At 44.0% G+C, this 16586-nt stretch overlaps 1 pseudogene; it reads left to right on the forward strand.

Moving 5' to 3' along the window:
- Window positions 1-12853: 12853 nt before the first annotated feature.
- On the forward strand, window positions 12854-12970 carry LOC145416120 (5S ribosomal RNA; annotated as a pseudogene).
- The last annotated feature ends 3616 nt before the right edge of the window (window positions 12971-16586 follow it).

Raw genomic sequence — 16586 nt, forward strand, 5'->3', positions numbered from 1 at the left:
ACCAAATTTTGCCCGGAAGTTTACTGTTACCTAATAATACCTTACAGAAACTTTGGCTAATTAAGGTCAAATATCAAGGTTACAGATCAAGGTTGAATTGTTTCATTTTCATTTCATCATCGTCATCATCATCATCATCCGAACCTCCTTTCCCACACAAGGGCAGGGTGAGAAGTAGCAACGTCCAGACAGCCCAAATTTGCCCAATCTAATAAGCAACGCTTCCATTCATTCACCATTCAACCCCAGGAATCCTGGCTCTATCTGATAAGCCAAAAGTATTCACCACGTTCTGCAGCTTCACATAAACGTACCCGACAGAGTCATTTTCACATATACTGTTTATATAAAGTTTCAGTCTTCGAAATTCTCCACCACGCTTTACTAGCAAAACTATCCAAACTAACATATTTTTCTGAATGTACTGATTTTACAAAACCTGTAGGTCAGAGCCAACCAGCCCCCAAAATATACTGTGGCTTGGCAGGACTGGATATTCAAGCATGATTTAGCTGTCAGGCTTACAAAACCACACATGTACTTTGCCAAACTATCCTCTTCTACATGTGAACTATGGTGTACTGATTGCCGCACGGGGTATAGAAGACCAAGTATTTATAACCCATAGGATTTTTTTTTTTTTCCATAGGGTGTGAATGGGGATGGATGTTAAGTCTGTGAGTGAGCAGGTCATACCCTGTGAGTCAAGAGCTTGCTGAGCGGGCACGCACACCCACACTTTTACCTCACACCCAAACACACCCACACACACGCACGACGCATGAACACACACACACACACACACACTATTTCCTCACACATTCACTCCGCTCTCATCCTCCTTCTGCCAATGACTACCAACACAATTCGTCTCAAAATACTCCCACAACTAGTGTCCCAGACATCCCCCCCCCCCCCCGTCCTCTAATAGAGTCTAGACAGTGTGTTTGGCGAAGTGAGGAGCGATGACGTTTATAGTGCGGGTAGTGGGTGGTAATTGTCTGTGGAAATGACGCAATGTTACTTCTGCCCAGTCTTCCATGCCCTGCCCTGCCCCGCCCTGTCATATTCTGCCTTGCTGTTCCTTCCGTCTTGCTTCGTCCTTTCTCCCCTTCCTTTCATTTATCTTCTCTCGTTTGGTGTTGTATAGCCTTGTTTTACCTTGCCTTGCCCTTTCCTTCTCTTCTCTTCTTTTCTCTCTCTCCTGTCCTGTCCTACCTTGAAACTGCCTTCCCTTCTATACCCTACCCTTCCTTTCCATTCCGTGCCCTACCCTGCTATAAGCTCTTCCTTTCCCTTTCCTTCCCCGCTCTCCTCTACGTTTACTTTCCCTTTCCACCCTTCCGTACCCTGTTTTGCTCTGCCATATCCAGTGGTATCTTCCCTTCCTTGCCCTGCCCTTGCCCATCACTGCCCATTCTCTTCCCTCCATGTCTAATCCTTCTTTTTCTCCCTGTGCCCTTCCCTCCTCTCTTCCTCTTCCTACTTCCGTCCCTCTCTTCCCTTACCGCACCCCTCCTTCCCCCCCTACTCTTCTCTCCCTCTTTCTCCTACTTCCAATATTCCTTTCCCTTCCTCGATAATTCGCTTCCACTTCCTCCTTCCTACTTCCCTTTATCCCTCTGCTTATTTCCCCTCCGTTTGGTGCCTGACACGGGCGACTGGTGTACTAAGTTATCCTCGCTTCTTATGTTCTTAATTCTCTCTTTTCTCCAATCTCCTTTCCACTTGCACATTTCTCTTTCCTCCACAACTTTCTTCCCTCCACACCACATTATACAGATAGATTGATACATGGATAAATGGAAAGGAGGGGGTAAGTGGGGAAATGAGAATGAAAACGAAAGTGAAAGTGAGAGTGAGGGAGAGTAAAGATGGGGAAGGGTCAGAAGTGAGAGTGGGGGAATGAGAGGGGGTTGTGCAGGCGACCTCTTGCTTCACCTGGCCACCACTCACCTGACCCAACCTGACCCATTGACCACACAACACCTGTATAGTTCACTGGACACACCCACACCCTCACCCACATCCACACCTACTCTCACTCACACCCACACCCTACCTTTCAAAACCCCTTACCATACTTACACCCACCTTCAATCACACCCATACAGAGACTTCCACCCACACATTACTCTTCACTGCTACACCTATGCTCTCACTAAGGTTCCTTACCCTCTCCACACCCTGAGTCACACCCACATCCTCTTCACCTATGCTTATTATATATACACACACACACACACACACACACACACATTCAATCTTCACTCCCACGTAACAACAACAATAATATTAATAATAAAATACTACTATTATTAATAATCATCATCATCATCACCACATGTATAATTCAATGACCACACCCACTTTAATATCATACTTTTTATATTAAACTGTTCAATGCCACAACATCGTTTTTTCCCTGTTTCTACACACACACACACACACACACACACACACACACACACACACACACACACACACACACACACACACACACACTATCTTCCTCCTTATCTTCATCACCATCCTCCTCCTCCTTATCATCATCATCATCACCATCATCATCACTACCACTGCCCTCATCGTCAATTCCCCGGACCTCTCCACCAATGAGGGGTTCACCAGCCTCCAATACACAGGCCTAGACGGGTTGGCAAGATGGTACTGGTATTTACAAGTGAGGATCCATTGTCTCCCACATAAAATACCCCGCCGGAGCCTCCAACACCTGTCTGACCTCCAGCATACAAGGCGGCCTCTCTCTCTACACCTGGCCATCGAGTTACCTACCTAATTACTCTTCTCCGCTCTGCTCTACTCTACCCTATCCCAGCCTACCCTACTCTACCTTGCCATAACTAACTCTACTCTACCCTACTGTACATTAACCTACCCTATCCTACCCAACCGAACCCAATGTTACCTCAGCTGACCTTACCTTACCTCACCCTGCCCTGCCCTACCTTACCTCACCACTTAACTAGAGAAATTCCCTTAATAATGAAACCGTGTCGGGGCAGCGTAAACAAAACAGGACATCAGGACATCCATTCACTAAGCACAAGACCATCAATTATATTTAGGTTTCGTTAATGATGGCCATATATTATAACTCTATAACATAAAAACACTAAAATGAATCAAGAAACAGATGAATAAATGAATACAAAAATGAATAATGTAACGTGAATAAATGATGAGGTCTATATTGACAGAGAAAATACAAAACACAAATTCCTCTCACAGGCTAATCCCTCTCACCCACACCCAACCTCAACCTTTCCCATGAGTAAGAGTTTGTTCTCTCCCTTACAGTGCTCGAGAGGGACGCCTTCACGTGATGGCACCGATATAACCAGGTCACTTCACTGCCTGGCTATACATACGTCCTTTAGCTGCTTCCCCGTTCCCCGAAAGGAGGATGGTAAATTGAAAGAGATAAACATAAACCCGTAGTCTACCTGGTTTACGTTTCAGATGATCCTTGAGCTACAATAACAATCACTACTATTTCCACTACTACTACTACTACTATTACTATCTCTCCCTTACACAGACACACACCTACACACTGTCTTCTCACCCACGCCCTTCCTCAGTCCTTCAACACTTAATATTTTGTACGATCTTTACACCAAGCCACAAACATCCCTCAACCCCCAGGTCTTCACGGGAATACACATTTTGTCCTACTCATGCAAAAACCACATCCACATACTCGTTCCCACCTACCCACCCACCATTAGATTCATAGGCGCACATTATTTTGCCCTCTTCTTACTCAACTCCCACCCACTCCCCACCCTCCCAAACACACACACACACACACACACACACACACACACACACACACACACACACAAACTTTTCTTTCGCTCCACCATTCTCTTCACCGATACCTACACTAATTCACAGCATCACTCTTCACAACCATCCACACACATTTAGTACATCCCCCCCCCTCTCTCTCTCTCTCTCTCTCTCTCTCTCTCTCTCTCTCTCTCGCCCGTTTTCTGGTCCACCATTTAATACCAGTACCTCGCTCCACTCTCCACATTATCTCCAACAGTCATTCCACTACTGCCATTACAAGTCTCTATTGTATTCAACAGTTGTTCTCCACACCTCTCTCCACCCCTCTCTCGTCTCCACACCTGTCAACATCCACCTCTCCCTCCTCCACACCTGTAATATCGACACTCCTCCACACCCAACCCCACACCTGCCCTCTTCACCAAACCTGCCATATCCACCCTCTTCCACATCACATCTACCCCCGTCTCCACACCTGTCATAACCATACTTTCACATCTACCCCCACACACCTGCCCCACCTTCACACGTGTCACATTCACACCTGCCCCCTAATCTACACCTGCAATATCTACCCTTCCACATCTACCCCCACACACCTGCCCCACCTTCACATGTGTCACATTCACACCTGCAATATCTACCCTTCCACAACTACCCCCACACACCTGCCCCACCTTCACACGTGTCACATTCACACCTGCCCCCTAATCTACACATGCAATATCTACCCTTCCACATCTACCCCCACACACCTGCCCCACCTTCACACGTGTCACATTCACACCTGCCCCCTAACCTACACCTGCAATATCTACCCTTCCACATCTACTCCCCCACATCTACCCTCCACACCTGCCCCACCGCCACACCTGTCACGCCCCAGCCTTCACACCCCACCCTGCTCCCGTTCGCTCCATGACACTTTCCACCCAAATAAGGTCCCCTCTCCGTCGACCTTCCATAGTGTCGCCTCGATCGAATTAAGATACAGGGGGGGGGGGGCGAATCCAGCGGAGGAGCGGGGTGGGGAGATGGAGAGGGAGGGGATCAAGGCTAGTGGGTAAGACTGGAGTAAAGTTAGAGCTACAGTCATGAGTAAAAGTTAGCCGACTGTCCTTTACTATACCTACTTTACAAATATATTCGTCCCTTTGCAGCTTACTTTCACATAGCTCAGTGGCAGAAACGGCATGTTACAGGTCTACATTCTTCCCGTAACACTTCTTCGTGATTAGTATGTCTAGTATTAATGTACTGTTACCCTTTAACATTGAAGGTGGGGAGATGATAATGCTGGGCCAAGTTAGGGTGAAGTGAGTATAGTACCGTGTCTAGCCTTTCCATATTTGTCATTTCTCTCCCAAAGACAAAGAGTATCCTTCCTTTTCTTACTCTTTTGCTGTGAGCTTTATACCGATATCACAAAAACAAGAGCACATGTAACACTCCCACTGCCACAGCAAGAGAAGTACAAAAAATAGCACAAGCAACACCTCCCACAACCACAGCAAGAAGTACATAAAAAATAGCACATATAACACCTCCACAGCAAGAGGAGAAGTACAATAAATAGCACATGTAACACCGAACTTGTACTCGCGTGTGCACCCGATTTGGAAGGGAAACTATTTATCTATCAAATCACACCTTTCAGCTCTGGATGTCGTATTTTTGTTGGCTATTCCAAGACGACTATATTCAGAGAGATTATAGTCCTTTTACCTTAACTTGGTCCAGAATTTTGACTTTCTGATACTTATTTCACGCGGCTCAGTGGCGGAATAAGACAATGTTATGGCTCCACCTCCTTTCCGATGCAATTCTTCGTGACCAGCATCATTTTCTTGTGTTAATCTACAACTCAGCATTCAAGAAAGGATGGTAGTTTTTGGCCAAGTTAGAGTAATCAGGGTGTAGTCGGCCTGAATAGGTTAGAGCCTATCTCCACTGATCTCCGGGTGAGAGTTAGTGGGTAATACGAAAGTAGAGGGTAGAAGCCACTGACCTGGCTGGGAATATATCGATCATGTTTAATACAATGGCTTATCCAGAACAGGGTTGGGTGAGTTGAGGAGGGGAGGGGGGATTAGTATGTAAGCCTAGAGTTGAGGCTAGAAATAGATGGGCTGGAATCTGTTTATCATTCTATTCATCTAATTACATACCTACTTATCTATCTACTTACCTATCTACCAATCAATCAATCAATCTACCTATCTCTCTAGCTGTCCACCTCCAATATCAGTAACCATCGTCCTATCGTTTGTCTATAAATCAAATTACAATACAAGGGGCGGTTCCCTTACGGACCATGGAGGGGGGAAGGGGGCTTCAATGTCAGTGTTGGTAGAGTAGTGAAGGTGGGTTATGACGTAGATAAGCAGAGGGGAAATTATACCGGCAGTGAATGTGGGTGTGGCTGATAAGGGGGGAAGTAACTGGGTGGGCAAGAAGGGCCATAAATGCTGGGTTGTAAATGAGTAAACGCAAGTTGTAAATTGGCTGTGATGATTAATATAATGGAGGTCAATTGGGTGGGGCTTGTACGGTAACGAGGGTGGGTGATGAGTTTGTTTGACGACGGGAGATATGGGCAGTAGTGGTAACAGTGCTAGCAGTGGTAGTAGTAATTGTCGTAGTAGTAGTAGTAGTAGTAGTAGTAGTAGTAGTATATAGTAGTAGAATGCAATACAAGTGTTAAAGGATATGACTGCAACATCTTAATAACAGTAATCGTCATGATTATAACAATACGACTACTTAAAAATAATCGAAAAAATATAACACTCCAAAACAAGAGAACATATACAGAAATGAGCAAAAAATAACAAGACGTGTAAAGATAATGAAATTTCAAAAATTAAATATATATATATATATATATATATATATATATATATATATATATATATATATATATATATATAATAATCAAAACTGGACAGAATCACCAATGCCTTACAACTAACCCGGGAAAAAAATAAGCTAAACAAAAAATATGTATTTCTTGCGCTTAGATAAACAGAAATGCCTATAAATCAATTATATACAACTAAGAAACCCAGTCTCCACAGATGCTCTTGTGCAGATGAGAATAATAGTGGACTGGGAAGGGAGATGACAAAGGTGAGATGTGGATGAGAAGTTACCTGATATTCAAGGGAAGAAAAACATGTATACATCTATTTAAGAGAGAGAGAGAGAGAGAGAGAGAGAGAGAGAGAGAGAGAGAGAGAGAGAGAGAGAGAGAGAGAGAGAGAATGAAGCAAAACCTCAAAATCCAAATCAACACAAATTACAAACCATCCCTCTTAATGGAAAAAAAAGGTGAACCCAAAAACTAACCTTTGGAACGCCAGTACGCATCAAAGTAGAAACTGGAACCTACACTACCCAATCAACCAGCCTTCCTACCCACCTCTCCAGCCTGCCTACCTTCCTACGCACCTCTCCAGCTTACCTGCCTTCCTAACCACTCTTCTCAACACCATCACCTTCCCAACCAATTACCCTGCCTGCCTCTCCTCACCACCTCTCCTCTCAACACCATCACCTTCCCTGATCCAATGGCACTCCCTTTTTTTCCCCTGCCCTGCCCTTTACGTCTTCCCCTGGCCAGGTTTTTCCCCCAACTCTCCCCCAGACGACCTTCTTTTCCCCGCATTGGTCTGGGGAGAAATGTCATGGGTTGAGGGAGACTTGGTGCCGCTGGGGAGAGACTGGGAAGGAGGGAGGAGGAGGGAAGGTAAGAGATATGGAATGGGAGGGAGAGAAGGCAGAGGAAATATGAAAAGGGAGCTGGAGGAAGAGAAAGGGAGATTCTGTAAAGGAGGGTAAGGGGGGAAAGAAAAGCCAGAAAGAAACGCGAGGAGACTTTAGGAAGGAGAGAGAGGGGAGGGGAGGAGGTAGTGGAGATACGGAAAGGGAGGGGACAGAGGAAGTTGTGGAGATAGGGAAAGGGAGGGTGGAGAAAAAGGGAGACACTGTCAAGGAGGGTAAAGGGGGAATATAAGGAGAAGGAGAGGGAGAGAAACTTTAGAATTGATGGAAAGACTGAGAGATGGACAGTTAGAAAGAAAGGGCAGGGAAGGAGGAAGTGGGTGAATGAGGAGGGTAGTGGAGGGAAGGAAGGAAAGAATGGTAGAAGAATCAGGAGGGAAAGGAAAGATAGGAAGAGGGAGAGGGATGAAGGATGGAGTGAAAGGTAAGTAGAGGAGGAGAGTGGAAGCAAGGAGGGATAAACAAGGCTATGGCATGAAGGAGACAGAGAATGCAAAAAGGGCAACAGAAGGAACGAATGCTAGGAAGGATGAGAGAGGAAGGCAGGGAGAGAAAAACAGTTGAGGGGAGGAAGGAGGTAAAGAGGAAAAGAAGGAGAGTGGAGGGAAAGAATGATTTGGAAAAAGGGAGGGAAAGGAATAGAGGAGAGGCGAAGGAAGAGACTGGGAGAAATGTCATGGGTGGAGGGAGACTATATTGGTAAGGGAGAGGTTTGGAAAGGAGGGAGGAGAGGCAGCAAGTGGAGGGAGAGGAAGACTGCGAGGGAGAAAGATGAAAGGAGGAGGAGAGGTAGGCAGAGTGGAGAACAGGAAGGGAGAGGGAGGAAGAGAAAGAAAAGAGGGAGCAGTGGAGGGAAGGAACAAGTGATACAGGGATGAAGAGAGGGAGGAGAAAAGGAGTACTGGTGGGAAGAAGAGAGGGACAGGGCGAGATAGGGAGAGCCTGGGAAGGAGGGAGAGGCAAAGGGAGAGATTGGCAGAAAATGTCATAGGTTGAAAGGGACGCGATGGTGATGAGGGGACAGGTGGGGGGGAGGCAGCACCGATCCATCATTTGACTGACGCCATAGTTCAGCCTCGACACCTTAAACACAAATTGATATCACACACACACACACACACACACACACACACACACACGGTTTAATGAAAATCGTCCCTAAATCCTCCAGTTCAAAATGCCAATACCAAAGTCAGGAGATGGCTATATAGAAGCATATATAACATCCTTGGGCTGAAAGGGTTGCAAAAATGGAAATCACCCTCTCCACCGTAAATCCAGAGTATAATTATGATTCACGTGACATGAAAAAAATATACTGTAGGTTCAAAAACATATATAGTCAGATTCTACCTTAATTTTCCTTTTACCTACCATACTTTCCGTCTCTAATCACCTCTTTCCTAAATAAATAATTATATATATCTAGAGAGAGAGAGAGAGAGAGAGAGAGAGAGAGTGTGTGTGTGTGTGTGTGTGTGTGTGTGTGTAAAATGTACGAAAAATGGGAGAGGGGGAGGGATGGAGGGAAGACTAGTAGCGAGGAGGTCAGAAAGGAGGTCGTAGGTGAGAGGAAAATGAGAAAAAAGAAAAGGATATTAGCAGAACGTGAAGGAAAATGAGGCATATAAAGAACGGATGGTAGGAAGGGAGGAAGAGGAGGAAAGGTAAGGAGTCAGGGAGATAATTGTTAATGTGAAGGACAGGGAGGTAGGGAGAATAAAAAGCAGAGAAGAAGTGAGAGGAGAGGAGGAGGAAAAGGAGAGAAGTAGGAGGAAGGGATGGAAGAACTGGGAAGAATGGAGGACAGAACTGACAGGAGAAGAGTTGTGGGAGGACAGGAAGAAATGAGTAAGGAGAGAAGTGGGAGGAAAGGAAGAAAGATCTGGGAGGAAAGGAGGGATGTGGAGGACGGGAAGTAAGAAACAACAGGAAAGAAGAGGGAAGAAGAGATAAGTAGAGGGTTAACAGTGTGAGCAAAGGGGGAGAGGAGGAAAACAAAGGACATGAAAAATGAAGAAAGAAGGATGGACGAAGGAGGGTAGAAATGGAAGAGAAGATGAAAATGGGTGTGTGACCAACTGGATAGGGTGGGACGGAGATAGAATGGAATGTTGACAGGGAGGGATGGAGAGCCAAGGAGGTTATCATCCTAGTGGAGAGGTTCAGGGAGAAAAAAAAGGGAGGAAGAAATGACAGGGAGAAGTGAGGAAGACGGGGTAATATTGGACAGAATAACAGGTAAGTGGTAAGGGAGGCAGAGGGAGGGAGAAATAAGAGAAGTAGAGGAACACGGAAATAAGGGACACGTGAACTGATGAATAAGGGAGATAGACAGACGAAGAAATAAGAAGGAGAGAAGAGGAAGACGGTACTAAGGGAGAGAATAAGTGATAAATGATACGCAGGCAGAGGACAGGAAGACAGGTAATAAATGAGAAAACCTGATAAAAGATAGTGAGACAGTCTTGAGGAATTAATGAGCATGAGCGAAAGAAATTACGAAGGACGGAGAAAGACGAAGAAAGTGAATAAAAGTAAAGATGACAGACTTCAATAAGGGGACAGGAAAAATGAAGAAAATGGAGAAGAAAAGAAATCGCTGAAAGAGGAGGGGGAGAGAGAAGGAAAGGGACACTGGCAGGAGGAAACCAGATTGTAGAACGGTGTGGGAGGATGATTTGTAGAAAGGGAAGGGTAAAGGAAACCATTAGATTTTACACACACACACACACACACACACACACACACCTCAGCACAATCCCACCCCGACTCATTCCCTCCCTCCCTCCCTCTCCCGCCTCCCCCATACGCCCCTGTCCCGTCGCTAATTAAGGCTATGCAAATGAAATCACCTGAGACCCACAATCTGAGAGGCATTTGACCCTGGCCTGCCAATCACGAGGACAGAGGGAGGAGACGAGACAGAGAGAGGGAGGAGGGAAGATAGAGAGAGGGAAGAGGAAAGATGGAGAGAGGGAAGAGGAAAGATGGAGAGAGGGAAGAGGAAAGACAGAGAGAGGGAGGAGACGAGACAGACAGAGGGATAGGGTAAGGTGGACATATGTAAGAGATAACCTAAGTCTGGTACCCCATTACTGCTTTCCCCTTAGCCCTTTGCCAGTCAGCCTTTTGTCACCAACATAATCATCATGTGAAGGTGTGTGACACCATCTGCTGTGCGCAAGTGGACTAAGCTTCGCAAACTGACTGTGCAGACATACCGTAGTCGGGTGTATATATAAAATAGTCTCTCTCTCTCAAATCGTCTGTAATTATCCCTTATGATATTACCTTGGTGCACACGCCTGATAACTGAGTTCCGCTTCAAGGACAATTTTTGAGGTGAAGACGGTACGAAGAATTTTATTATATTCTTACTGGCGTTAAGACAATACATTCAAATTTGGAAAACCCTCGTAGTGATGGGGTTACAAGCACTATCAACCCCTTCAATAGGCTGGCGTATTATATCTTATTACGGCTACTGTCACACAATTTTCCTCAATTTATTCTTCAATTTAGGAGAGACTTTTGGTACTGAAGGGGTTACTGAGAATGCACTTATTGGTGGAGTCAGGGTAAAAGACAATTTCATCTCAAATACCACTCTATAATGAATTACCAAACTGTCGCAGCAAAACATCAACTAACGAAATATTGAACAGCAAGAGAAATACTGACTGTATTCGCTTGCCAACGTATTGTAAAAATAATTATAACATATGCGAATATGAAAAATTTAACAACTAAACACATCACCACCATTGTATTTGCAAGGACCGTAAAACTAATCAAACTAACTCCTCGCACAATAATTTTTAATAAATAAAAAACAAAATTCCCCCCCCTCACCCCAAAAAAAAAAAAAAAAAAAAAAAAAAAAAGGTCTACGGCATCCACACGTGAAATTTTACTGTGAAATTTACAATTATAAAAATCAATACCAACACAAATCCACTTGGCCACGTACACGTTTTATTATACATTAGCCCCATCCCTACCCCCCGAAAGAAGGATAGCGGACTGCAGGATGTGGGTAACTTCAGCCTGCAGTTCGCCGGGTTTACGCTCAGATGAACGTAGGTTTACCGCTGCTACCATTACTACTACTACTACTACTACTACTATTACGGTACTACTACTACTACTACTCCCATTCCTCCTCCTCCTCGTACTACTACTATTACCAAATGAGGTCAAACTTTTCCATCTGGACCAAAAGGGGTTAACTACCAATGTTTCTATTTCAGGAGTGTCATCGTCTATCACTACCTTCATTTATGTTTCATTTTCATATTCTATATTTTTTCACTAACTCTTCGTTCATGGTTTCACTACTGACAAGGCGCAACAACAACAACAACAACAATAACAACAACAACACACACACACACACACACACACACACACACACACATACACACACACACACTCGGCCACACCCATTATCAGCAAACATAGCAAGCAAACTCAGGTGTCACAAGAAAGCACACGAGCAAAATTTATATCTCAAGTCATATACATCATCAAACAAACTGGACTCTCTCTCTCTCTCTCTCTCTCTCTCTGCTGCATCTTGGAAATGGAGTGTTATCATAGCACTAGGCCAAACACTTTCAACCTCACCCCCTTCACCACGACGACATACTAAAATTTTACTCTCATTTTCTCCTGTTGATTCTAATACAGCTCAGCAGAGGCTTCGATAAAAATGTTACTTTAGGCCTTTTTTTATTCAGCTTGGGAGGGACTTTCAACCTTGGAGGATATATATTCCAACTGCACGCTCAATATACCTAGCAGTATAATAATAATAATAATAATAATAATAATAAAAATAATAATAATAATAATAATAATAAAAATAATAATAATAATAATAAGGATGATGATGATGATGAAAAAGAGGCGCTACAGGTGATGATGAAAATGGAAGAAAATGTGTGAACGATGAAAGAAAATCAGAAAGGGTAAAGGAAGTAAGAAAAATGAGGAGAAAGAATAAAGAAATGAGTAAAGAAAATTATTGCAGAAGAGAAAAATAAGGGAGAAAAGGTGATGAAGTGAATGGAAAATAATGTAAGAGATAAGAACACTAAAGCATAACAAAGTGTGAGAAAGAAAGAAAGAAAAGAGGAAGAGAAAGAGCAACACTAGAATAGCAAGAGGAGAAAATAAGGACGTAAAAGGTGATGAAGAGAATGAAAGATAATCTAAGAAATATGAACAGTAAATAAGAAATTAATGAGATAAGGTGTACCACGTTGAGTACACCGCTTCCCGTCCGATCAGCGAAGTTAAGCAACGTTGGGTCTGGTTAGTACTTGGATGGGTGACCGCCTGGGAACACCAGATGCTGTTGGCATCCCTACGTGTCAAGTGGGGTTGGTGGAGGATTAGTGCCCCTCCCTGTAAAACAATTAACTCTAAGCCCTTGGCCACCCCGTTTGGGATACATGGCGTCTAGCAATGAATAAATGAATGAGACAAGAGAGGGAAATGGCGAGAAAGGGTAAAGGAAATGACAAGAAAATAAGGGAAAGCAAAGGAAATGACAAGAAAATACGGGAATGCAAAGGGAAATGACAAGAAAATAAGGGAAAGCAAAAGGCGATGACGAGAGAGAGAGAGAGAAAATGAAAGATAATGTTAAGAAATAAGATGAGGCTGATAATGCAAACTCTGACCTCTCCACAAACACACTCACGAATATTGGACTGGTTTGACGCCCTCGTTGCCTTAAAAAGAGACACAGTAATACATTTAAGGCAAAAGGAGGAGGGTGGGGAAGTTCATCATCATCATCATCATCATCATCCCAACCTTGCTCCTCACACACACACACTGGGAAGGGAAATTTAGAACAAGGATATCTGGGCTCTTTTGGGACATGCGGCAGAGGATGAGGAAATGCCAGGTAGTCTCTCTCTCTCTCTCAATGCCTAAAAATCTACGAGAATTTTCAATGTATTTTCTTAGGTATCGCAAATCTATGTGACACAAAAATAAACAAATAAATCAATCAATATAAATAATTATTAAAAGGGGGGGGGGGGATTTTCAGCTAGATCGTTCAGTCAATTTTTACGGTACATTATTATCACTATGTATGACAATGTGTGAGACAGGAATTTTACACACACACACACACACACACACACACACATTATTATCACTATGTATGACAATGTGACAGGAATTTTACACACACACACACACACACACACACACACACACACACACACAGAAAATCAGTCGACCTGGTCCAGTACCTAGTGGAAAGAAGACGAATTTAGAAAGATGTGGGTATTGGTGTGCGTGTGTGTAGGCGTGAGTGTGTGTAGGTGTGACGTATGTGTAGGTGTGGTGTTTGTATATTAAAGGAAAGTGTGGCCTGGAAGAGTCAAGGTGAGAGACATGGTGTGTGGGTGTAGGATTTTGTGTAGTGTGTGTGTGTGTGTGTGTGTGTGTGTGTGTGTGTGTGTGTGTGTGTGTGTGTGTGTGTGTGTGTGTGTGTGTGTGTGTGTGTGTGTGTGTGTGTGTGTGTGTGTGTGTGTGTGTGTGTGTGTGTGTGTGTGTGTGTGTGTGTGTGTGTGGTTGGCCAAGAAGGTGAATGGAAGTGTGAAAAAACGAGGTATGGAAGCTACAGAGGCTACGGAACTGACAGGAGATTGATTGAGTTGACTGGAAGAGTTATGTGCGCCGAGAAGACAACTCTCTCTCTCTCTCTCTCTCTCTCTCTCTCTAACTCCTCACGCCACCCCCTCCACCAAAGGGTCGCCAGTTCAGAAGGTCAAAGTCGCGTTTCATTGTCCTAGGCGCCTTATAAGGGCTTTGATCCCCTTCCCTCGCCTCCTCCACCCTACACATGGCATCCGATCCTCAGCCCTGTGTCACGTCAAGCGCTTGGGAGGAGAGGGGAGGGGAGGGGAGGGAAGGGGGAGGCGGGGGAGGAAGGGGCAGAAGGGAGGGGTCACTCTAGGCTTTATATTTAGTCTTATATCTGATCTTCGTTTCTTTCTGTTTTTACTTTCTTTTTATTTTGGTCAATTTTTTTTTTTGGCTTTCTCTGATTTTCGTTTTTTTTTTTTTTTTTTTTTTTTTAATGCTGGCTCTCTTCTTCTTTTCCTCCTCCTTCTTGCTTCTTGTTTACCTTTGTTTGGCGCCCCTTTGATTTATTGTTTTCTTCCTGGTTGTTAGTATCCTTCAGCCTGGCACTTAAATTCTTCTTTTTCTCATTGCCCGTTGTTTTGGTCCCGTTTACAGTATGTTTTTCTCTTTCTTTTTCCTGTATAGCTATCTATCTGTCTATCTATACACACACACACACACACACACACACACACACACACACACACACACACACACACGATCCTCATCCATCTATCACGCGGGTGGTTGTGATGGGATTATTTTCGTGTCCCAAACAATTGTTCTCGTTTTTCAAGTTGGCGCCTTTGATTTTTTTTTTTTTTTGGAGGGGGGGGGGGTAATGCTGGATGAAAAAAAGTGTGTCATGTGTCTGTGATTGTTGAGTATATACACGGTGTCACTCTCAATGTGATTAATGGGATAATTTTGAGCTGAGAGAGAGAGAGAGGGGGGGGGCAAAAATGGGTTGGACGACGACGATGACGAAATACGTAATAATGAAGAAAAATAACCTTTCTCTACCTCGCCCTATCCTTTGGTGGGAAAAGAGGTCTGGATGAAGGATGATGATAGTAGTAGTAGTAGTAGTAGTAGTAGTAGTAGTAGTAGTAGTAATAATAATAATAATAATAAAAATAATAATAATAATAATAATAATATACACAATAATAATCAATACGTAACATATCGGTGTGTGTGTGTGTGTGTGTGTGTGTGTGTGTGATAACCATCCCACTTTCCTCCATCGCCTCCTGCCACCCGTCAACGCACTAAAATCGCAAGGTTTGTTTTATTTGTATGTCGAAAAATATGGAGAAATATACCGAAAGTTATAAATGATGCTTTTTTTTTTTTCCACTGACGTAAGAAACAAAACCCTGACGAGCAGCATCAGCACCCCGCACAAGAGGACACAAGGCCCGAGTTGGAGGCGCTGATGTCCGAGTATGAATAGTGTCCCAATAATGTCCAATAGTGTGATGTCCAAGAGTGGGTCATAGGAGCTTGAGGGTGTTAATGCTGTCTATATTATGGAGGAGGAGGAGGAGAAACAGCTCAAAACACCACGCTTTCCCCATCAATATCATCTTCATCAATCATCAAACATTAACATCATCATCACCACTCATCTAACATTATCATCATCATCATAATCACCACCATTACCACCATGATCATGAACACCACCATCATCATCATCATCATCACTACAAAGCTGATAAAATGTACCAACACGTAAACCCATCCCATCCATCCACTCATCATTCAAACCTCCCAGCCTACTTAACAGCTATTACTAAATCATCATCATCATCATCACCATCATCATCATCATCACCATCATCATCTACATACGTTGGTCCACTGCATGATATGAGTCCCTGGTTACTATCTCCACTCCGACCTATTGGTTGTTAGCGGGATATTTATGAACTTCCTGGCTCCATGTGGTTCCCTGTCGACCTCATCCTCTCACTCCATCTCTGGGCTGCCACTCTGTTACCTTGCTTGGCTATCTGGTATGAAGACGTGACCTGTCCATACCCACTTGTTGCTTTTATCAGACCACTGTAAAACCACACCACCCACCATTACCACTATACCAGTCACACCACCACCATCACCACCACCATACCACCACCACCACCACCATACCACCACAACTATATCAGCCATACCACCGCCACCATACCAGTCATACCACCACCAAACTACAACAGTGGATCTTTATACTGTACCACCACCACTACTATATCCCCATACCATACACTACCACTCCATCACCACACCCAACCACAACCGAATATCACCACCACATTAGTCATCAC

The sequence above is a fragment of the Coenobita brevimanus genome, chromosome 1 (assembly GCF_032717465.1).
Source record: "Coenobita brevimanus isolate Jiangsu-jjx chromosome 1, ASM3271746v2, whole genome shotgun sequence".
Lineage (NCBI taxonomy): Eukaryota > Metazoa > Arthropoda > Malacostraca > Decapoda > Coenobitidae > Coenobita > Coenobita brevimanus.